Source organism: Buteo buteo, chromosome 14 (genome assembly GCF_964188355.1).
Source record: "Buteo buteo chromosome 14, bButBut1.hap1.1, whole genome shotgun sequence".
Lineage (NCBI taxonomy): Eukaryota > Metazoa > Chordata > Aves > Accipitriformes > Accipitridae > Buteo > Buteo buteo.
In genome coordinates this window covers 30,226,024-30,235,874 of record NC_134184.1, presented here as the reverse complement: position 1 = coordinate 30,235,874, position 9,851 = coordinate 30,226,024, and positions in this window count along the sequence as shown.

The following is a 9,851-nucleotide window of genomic DNA, read 5'->3' as shown; positions in this document are numbered from 1 at the left end:
TCTGGTGACCCCAGGGTGGCTTTTCAGTGGGGAATATGATCCCTGCGGATCTTGAGGAAACTGTAGCTGTTTCTAACCTCTGACGGTTTATCAGGGAGTTTAAAGAAACAGCCAGCTGGGTTATGCCTCTCTGCATTCAGAAAATGATCTTGCCACCCCCCACATCAGGACCGGTTGTGCCGTGCACGTTTGTAGCCAGACTCAGCTCTTTCCCTGTAAAAATTACCCCTCCGGCAGGCCGGACGGGATGGGAGTAAGGAAATGTTCCAGTTTTCCTGATAAGGACCCAGAGGAAGAGGAGAAAAAAGTGGTTTTTTTTGCACAAGGGCATAAAGACAACTGTTTCAGATCTGGGAAACAAGCCTGAATCTCTTCACTCTTAGTGCTTTCTCCTTTTTGGCAGTAACCTAACACACTTTTTCGGTCTCAGGGAGCTGGGACTGCCTTGTCTCCGGCGTAGAGGACAGCCAGGCTGACGCAGAAGGAAGCTTTGGTGGCTGCCTCTTGGAAGAGCTCATGGGGCTTTTTTGATATGACTTAATGCAGCTGGCTGCAGCACGGAAACTGAAATTACTTTAGGCCTGCAGTTTTGGTAGGAAATGGCCTGGACTAGCTTTTGGTAAAATTTTTACCCAAAAAGCTGCGTACTCCAAATCTGCATTATTTCTAGTGCAGGTTGTATGGGCCCAGTGTGAGTTCACCTGTGCAGCTCACTCTGGAAAAAAGATTATAGGAGGTGAAAATGAGACTTTAAACAGCCAGGCACAGACAAGGGGTCTCACATCAAGTGCTATTTGCCTACTCTCAGGTAGCATTAAAGGGAGCCAGAAAACAGAGGGCAGAGGCCTTCTGCAGTGCCAAGTGCCAGAAGAAGAACCAGATATACGTTATTCCCACAATATATTATAAAATTGTAACAGGCAGCTTCAAGGCAAGAATGAAGATTGTCGTGCAAATGCATGGTTGGAAGACAAATTGCTGAAGGGCTAGGTGGATATTCGGAGCAGAAACCAGGATTTATTGGCAGGGCACAGCCCCGGCATGTCTTTTATCTTCCAACAGTCTATTTATACAGGGAAAGGCTTAGCTGAGCTAAACCTGGTGTTGGAAGCCTACGAGATGAAGAGCTGCCCATCCAGGAGTGTCCCGGAGAGACGTAATCCTATGGAAATGCATTTAATGGGGATGATACATTTTTCTCGTATCTGGGGGAGATATGTTTCTGCAAAGAAACTGCAGGCAAGCCATAAAGAAGAGGAAGATGCAACGGCACGAGGAAGGCTGGGTGAATCGGCAGCACCCACATTTCCCGACCCAACTGCAAAGGTGTGGGGCTGGGAAGAAGGATGGCTCGTCATCTGCCCTTCAAGCTGTCTCAGATGGGGGTCAGAGCACCCCCTAAATTTCTCCCCTGCCTGCCCAATGCCTATATTTACTTTGCAGCCATAGCCCGCGGCTCAACGTGGCACGTCCCACGGTAAGCGCTGCTCCTGCCGTGGAGATGGTGAAGTGCTGCCAGAGCATCACCTTGCATCCCTGGGGATGCTGGATCAGCGAGACTTCAGCCCCGGGACCCGGGCTTGCTCCGAGGGATGGTTTTTTGATGGATCAGCAGCCCCTCGCCAACATGGGGGCTCCGCTTTGCTTGTGCTGCAGAGCACAATACTCAAAGCACTGAAACATATATATTTCTGGTTGTGTGTATACATACACGAATGTATAAGAAGTCAAACAAAGCATTATAAATGTGCAATGAAGAAATAACAATCTGGCTTCTTTGATTAAACAGCTTGATTTACTGGGCTAAACAATAGTTTTATTACTCCGTGCTACGTAATTGTTATTGGAGGACACATCTGCTCTCTGAGTAGAAATGCACTTTTGTGACACCAAAGCATTCCAAAATGTGAGGGAGAAACAACTGTCAAACCGGATCTATATATAAAAAAAAATCAGCCAGAAAGGTCAAATAAATTTTGAATGATTTATACTTTAAAAGGTTGTGGGAGAGCATGGGTCTTTAATATTGTTGTGGCCAACCTATGACATTTATAGCTCTTCTCCTGCCTGGCCACTGGAGGTTTCTCAGTTTCTTTTGAGCACCGGCAGCCTCTGCGACATGATGCCAAAAGAATTTACTCCTTTTTCCTAAGTTCAGATGTGCAGTTGCAGCCACTTGAGATGCAGGCCATGCTGGAGAACGCATGGAAAAATAACAAATTTGGCTAAGTACATGGATAAATGCACAGAGCAGAAAGTGGGTCTCCAGCCCGGTGAACCTGGAGGGAGGCACAGCTCCTGCTCGTCAGCCCTTACCGCTCAATGTGAAGCCAGAGACTCAGAAATGTTGTCTCATGGCTGTCAGGACTTATCACCGTCACAAACTGGGGGGAAAAAAACCCAAACAAACTCACGACAAAGTTAAGGAGATTAGAGGGACTGAGCAGTGAGACCTCACTTGGGTCTCTTTCAGTTTTTTAATGGGGCATAAAAAGAGCCTTCAAAAGTAGGCTTTTTTTTTTTTCCCCCCTCCTGCTTGTTTTGCTACATTAGAAATTTAGATTTCCCTTGTTTTCCCAGGAAGACTCAACAGCCGAAGGACTTCCAGCAGCACAGGAGCACTGCAAGCACCAGCAACCTCCTTCCTCCGGCTGCTGATGGCCGCGGTCCTCAGCTTGCTGCCCTCCTGGTCATCCTCATGCATGGACAACATCGAAGGAAGGGCCACGTTTTCGAAGGTGACCAGCAATTTCCACTACTTGACATCCTAAAAGGAGGTGAGGTTTCTGAAAAAAACGAGCACGCACGCTATGGAAGAAGCCAAGTCGCCTGGAGGTTCTCTAGTGCGGCAGCCAGAAATGAAGGCTTTCCACGCAAATAACCTAAAAAAAGTTCAGACTGAGTACAGAATTCACTTTTCCCTTTGGAAGAATTTACTTATAACACACTGTTAGCTTAGGAGAAACATTGGACCTCCTACAGCTGTAGGGCTATGTATGTCCAAGCTGCATTTAAGGGAAGAGATTGATTAATGGACATTGGGAGAAGAGTTTTGTGTCATCTTTAAAAATACACACTCACATGTCTAGATATCTCACACGGCAGATGACCACATCGCAGAGGAAGAAAGCATCTGTTAAAACTGGTTTTCTTTTACATGAACTGGGGTTTTCAAGCTGCCACACTCGCGTCTGTGTCTTACCAAGCAGTACTGTCACATCCAAGTGTGCAAGAAAGCATGAGTCACATCCCTTTGAAATTAGGAAATAAGCTCTAAAAAGTACCCATTTGCTAAAAAAAACCCTGTTGATATATTTTATTTTTCTCTCAGTATATATGGGAGCCACAGCTTTGGCAGGAAAAATTAAATTTTTCCAAAAAATCAAATGTAATATTTTTATGTAATCCTGTGATTCCAGACAATGATGCCTTATGGGATCCATCATGCTGTGATACTTGCACTTGATTTGTGAGTCTTAGAGACTGGAAACTCGATACATGATTGTCTTACAAAAATGCAAACAAATCACAAAGATCCTCAGCTTTTCTTCACAACAACAAAGAACTTAATAAGGAAAAGATGTTAATACTAAAACTGCCGTATTTTTGTCTTGCTCTGCTTCTTCAACCAGCCTCCATAACCTTCGAGTTTCCTTTAATGAAGTTAAAAAGCGTAAGGAGCCCTTTTTTTTTCCTTCTTCCTGAAGTCCCCCTTTTCTCTGTAAAGAAAGTTAACAAAACAACAAAAATTAGCTCCAGAAGAAAACCTGGTTTCCTTGTTGCACAAGGTCTGGCCCCATTTTGGGCTCTGCCTACCAGATCAGCAGCTCTTGGTGCTGCAGTAGAGGTGGCATCTCGTGGGGGAGATGAAGTTTTTATCTCCAGATTAGCAAATGGGCCTTTCTGGGCATTTTTTTGTGCAGGTGCATCGGTTGAAGAAAACTGATGCGTGCCTGCCTGTCGTCTGTTTCTAGCAGATGGTTGATATTAAGGAAAAGCATGATTGTTTTTGTTTCCAGTGTGTTAGGGCTTATCACTCATTGCCTTTGGAATTATAAATGTATATTTTCAGCCATGGTAAAAATTTGGACGGAGAAACACATTGTCATTCTTTAAAGTATGCAAAATAAAGGAAAAGTAAACATTGAACCCTTTCTGAGGCTAACAGAGCTGCTTGCTCCCTGGTGCTGCATTCAACATTGTCAGACTGCTCCCCCAAACCCTGAAAAACTACATGAAATGAGAACACGTGGAAACGCAAGGACCGATCCAGCAAATCTCACGGGCAAGATTGCTTACCTTGGAGCATGAGAGAAGCCCACAGGAGCTGAGGGCATCACACGGGAGTCCATCGTGAAGCCCATGGTCCTGCTCCGCGGCACGTTGGTCCCCTGCTCCGTCGGCAACGGGGAGGTGGGACGAGCCGCTGAGCCAGACCGGCAGAAAACCATTACCCGTCACTTGCAGGGATGTTTCTGAAGGTGCACACCGTGGGGCCAGGCACGTGTTGGTGTTGGCCCACGGAGGAGATGGGAGCATGGGGATGGTGGGGGTAGCAGGACAGCGGCAGCCCCGGCTCAGACTGATGGAATTTGCACCCACGGAGAGCAAGAAGCGCGAGGTTGGAGCTGTATCCCCAGCTCACGTAATGAGTTGCCCTGGGCACCGCGCTAAATACATTAAGCAACGATGAATATACATATCTTAAGATTAAATCTACTTCCTAATGGAACTTTTCACTGGCAACCTTTTCTTCTCGCGCCTTTGAACTCCACGTAGCTGAGCAACCGCTCCTGGGTGGAACGGCTTCCCGAGTCAAAATAGCATCATCAAAAGACTGAAGAAAATACACAACATCCAGAAAACAGTTTTTGTGGATAAAACCAATGAAACCAGCTTCCATAAAGCTCCCTCAGATTTAGGTCTTGATCTGGGAATTTGGTTTAAAACAGCTGAATTTTCTCCCTGTTACAAGCACTAGGACTTCATGCAGGGGAAAATATGCAGAGTACAAGACTATCCCCTTTTTTCTTGATGTTAAAAAAGGCTTCTTAAATCTATTCCCAGGCTGGCTAAAGACTTCAGAAGAGTTGGCCTTTAGCAGCAGATGCCCAATCCAGTCCTTTTTTTCCCAGCCCACTTCCTCTCAAAGGTAGAATAAATGCTATTGCAATCTTTTGGCAAGAAGCAGCAGCTTCATGACGTGGCATCACGGGGATATTTCTCCACCCAAAAAATCTGGCGGCGTGTTGAGGTGCCCATCTGCAGACATCCTTCCAGTGCCACCCTGCACTGCGGTGGTGCAGTGGCACCAAACCAAGCCTGGCGGTACAGGCTGCAGCCCTCTGATCCCCAGGGCTGGGGTGCAGCCCCCCTCCAACTTCTCTCTAGCCCCAGGTAGGACCAGGAGCTGGTGGTGGTTCCTTGGAGAAACCAGGATGGCAGCCTGGGACTTCTTTTCCAGGAGAAGGCACTGGCTGGTGAAGGTACGGTGAAGGGTGGTGAGGACAACCACAGCACGGTCCCAGGGTGGCTGCACCAGCCTCCTGCCCGTGCCATGATGTAAAGCTGGAGGAAAATGAAGGAATTACATCAGGGCTAAGATGGAAGGCGTAAAGGCTGGAAAACCAGCCCCCCCCCCCCGCTTTGCAGCCCCGCAGTGATGCCGGGCACATTCCAAGCTGGCTGGTCCGTCTCTGCATGCAGGGGAGGATGTATTGCCACAGCCACCTCTAAGGATTTTATTATGAAGTTTGGGAAAACGCTCAAACCAAACAGCTCCTTTGCCAGCTCTCTCACCCATCTGGCCCTCGGCTTTTCCCCTGGAGCGGGGCCAGCTGAAGTGGACGGTCCCACAGCTTTTCCCAGGCCAATTCGGGGAGCATCGCCTGCATCCAGCTGGTCCTGCTGACTGGGGAGGAATCCTACGGGTTTTCTGCAGTGCCTCCTTGGACACAAATTCCGCTGGAGACAGCGGCAGCTTTGCTGCAGAAAGCTGGAAGCAAGGACAACAGGATAGGATTTTTTTTCAGAGGTAGTAAGACTTTTTAAAAAAAATGTCAATAAATAGGAGAATTGTGGGGTTTTAAAAGCAGGAAGATGAGAGGCTGAGTCAGACAGGGTTGCTGATCACAGCTCTGCCTGCAAACTGGGAAATGCAAGGAAAATCATTTCTGCGCTATAGAAATATCTAATTATCATCTGCCATCAGAAATGCCTCCAAAGAGAAACTCCTGCAGAGACCTTTGAAGCTCTTTTAACACAGAAAGTAGGAAAATACTGTCAGACTGAACCAAGATGCAGAATATGATCATATAAATCCCGTGTCTTGGAGCACAGCCCAGGCGTTTCTGACTTTGTTGTTTTTCGCCGCAGTTTAGCAATTCAGCAGAATCACATTTGCAGTCCTAGATCTACTGGTTTTGGTAGCGATGGTACTTGAACTAATCACTTATGTAAATAAACATTTAAAAACCTAGAGGAGGACTAAGATGGCTGTGAAAAAAGAATTACAATTAACTTCCAGCAATATATTTGGGGGTTACAAATTATCATTATTTTTCGACTTCACAGAGGCTTTATTTTTAGAGAGGATAAAACCTGCTAAGCCTTCAGTTCCTGACACATCTCTTTGGAGCGAGGAGAGAGCGACAGCAATTAACGGGGCGGTCTCCGGCAGTGCCAATAGGACTGGACTCGTCTGTGCATTTTAATCTTTCAGCCCCCTACGAGAGGGGAATCGGTGAGGTAGGCAGCGCACAGCCGTACAAAGGTAATTATTGGTGATGAAAACAGAACGGTACCATCACCGCTTCAACGAAACGAGCCCGGCCAGCGCGGGTGGCTCCGGGCTCGTTACCCACCTTCCAGAAACCCTTGACGGCGTTTTTCGGGAGAGGGTCGATGTGATTCCCACGGGATTGCCGCCGTCACCTGTCCCGCTGGCAGCGGCGCTGGGAAGAGTCGAGAAAGGGCCGTAGGTGCGGACGAGCCCTGCCGAAAATACCTTCGGTGGGCCAGACCTTTATTTTTTCCCCCCTTGGACTATCTTTTAAATTAAGCATCTCTGGTGAAAAGAAGAGGGCGAGCAAACATTTAGAGCTGTTTATTGAATAAAACAAGGTTTTAAAAGCCGTATTATTGTTCCGGGACACAATGGTCGTTACTGTTTTTGTTAGTAAGTACCCGTGTGATTTAAAGCTGCTGACAGCACCAGACGCTCACAATGAAATCATCTCTCCCTCCCCTCCCCGCAGTTCAGGCAGACACTCATTTGTATGTATGGGTTCAGCCTGTCTGCCGCGGCCGGCCAAAGCGACAGATACTAATGGCATATGTTAATTACAACCCAACAACTTCCTTTCAGTTGGGTGTTTATTAACATTCTCACTTCTGCCCATGGAGGCAGCTGGCGGGAGATGCCGAGGCTGCCGGGGCTCACATGCGATTTCCAATCCGGGACCGTGATGCTCACTGCGTTGGGTCCATCAGTTGGCCGGCGGATCCAGCGGAATTTTTTTTCCCCCCTCTGCTTATATGGTTGCAGAGAGGTTGGAATGGGGATGGGAGCTCAGGAGCAAAATCCCAGTGCGGCTCTGCTCTGAACCTGGATTTCCCTGGGAACGCCGTGGTGTAACAGGCCCAAATAGCTGGAAAACAGCTCAATAATTTGGAATTTAGGGGGATCGTAAAGTATCTGGTGTAACTGGCGAATGCAGCCAAACAGGTTTTGCCGGGAATAAGAGGAACTGTCATCTCATGTAGAGCCGGGATCCATCCCCCCTCCTGTCCAATTTCTGAGCGTAATCGGAGACAAATATTTCAAAGGCAAATGCAAGAAAAATTTAAAGGGACAATTAGGGAGTAATATTTCAGATTACATTCCCTTATCTTTCCCTTAACAACCGGTTTGTGACATTGGAAAAATGAGATAAAAAGGGTTTTTTTTAAGAAAGAAAGGATATGGGATTCTCATTTCTAAACCCCTCATCCTTATTAAGGGCCATCTATCGCAATGATTTCTTACAGCATGGTGGTCCAAGGTGGCTAGTTAATTCTACATTATGTTTAAAAAAAATCCTCAAATCCCTTTTCAAGTTGTTGTGCTTCAATTTCACGCAACTTTATTCATATCACTGTGCTGGCCAGGAGTCATGGGCAATGGAGCAGCACTGTGTGCGGTCAGGTTTTGCAGCCATATAGAGCAAACCCACCAAGGTGACGGTATAAAACAAGCAAAAAGTCAGACGCAGGACCACAAAAGAGAGCAGTACGAGCAGCCTATTCTCTGCCGCCTTTTAAAAAAATCGTATTAATCAAAAGGCATTTTCAGGAGTGGTTTGTAGGAGGCACCCGTGTGGCTGATGGGAAGCTTTGAGGCAGCATGAAAGAAAAACAGGAGAGTCCCTTCGCTTTTGTTTTCAGGCGGGTTTTGATGCGTCTCAAACCCTGTGAGAGGTATGCCTGAGTATTCACGGCATTCCTCGCAGCACAGCATCAGGCTGCATTTGGCATCTGGGGACTTCACGTAGAATTGTGCTGCTCTGGTGACTGTGAGTTGTTAAGTCCCTGCATAATTCCCTACAGCCTTCACTCATCTGGAAGTAAAGTATAATTAGCAATTTTTTTGTTACCTCACTATTTAACCCTTCTATGGGTTGGGTTTGTGCTGTTCATTCACAAATATCCAAGCCAAAATGGTACATCTGCTTTTATTTGCTGAGATGTGCAAAGAATTATAGTAGATTAGTAAGACAAAAGTGTCCTTTACAGTTGGCTGTTTTCTCTTGGTCCTCCTGTACCCTGTTTACCTACGTGAGGTTAATTATTTTAGCTACTGGTTTGACCAATTTTGTTGCACAACATTTACAAAACAAAAATAAAATAAAATAAAATAAAATAAAATAAAATAAAATAAAATAAAATGCTTGATACCATGTAGGTCATAACGTAAATGGCCAATTGAGGAAGTTTTGATTCTTCTTCATAGTTCATTCTCAAATTCCAGCGTCTTGCATTTGGCCCTGGAAGCTGTTCTTGAGCAATTCAGCATTGCTCAGTGGAGGATCTATAGGGTGAAGCCAGGCCGGGGGATGCTTGTCCGTGGCCTACAGCACCTTTTTCCCTAGAGGAGATGGAGAATGAGTCTCCTCCTTCTCCTGCGGGACGCAGGACAAGGGCATGGCCCTGCCTATGCGGAGCTGCCTCTGTATTGTTTCTTCTTTGTGCTGACCCAGGGCAGAGCTGAACGGGGTGACCCATGGTCTCTAAGGCTCTCAACAAAACTGGAAAAGTCATATCTGGGATGAGTAAGCCAGAACAGCAGAATAAACAAGTTTTTTTTCAGTGTTTGCATCCAGCAAAATCCCCACACAATCACTTGTCACAGAATACCAAACACAGCCCCGAAAGCATGTCAGATGAGCAAGGGCGCTTGGTTTAGCAGCCTCTATTGAAAATGACTTTGTTTCTTGTTTAAAGACAAGACATTTAATTATCTGGTCATACATTGTTCTCACTCCCCATGCTACTGGACTGATGGAACATTTTAGTTATTTATTGAGATGTAAAAGCCAAAACCTTTGAATACTACAGTGAAGAGGAGTTCGCAGGCATTGTACCAGTCCTCTGTATCTCTCTCATGGAAAGAGACTGTCCATGAGACAGAGGAAAATGAGAAAAACACAATCCTATAGTACAGCAACCATGTAACCAGGAGGTGTACATGGGGCTAGGTCTTAACGAGAGTTTACCAAAAAAAGGGCTAAATCCTGTCATTACCCCAGCGCAAGGGCAGTCACACCATCTGCGTACACCCACGGGCAATCGCACGGTGAAGGGATTGTTTCAGT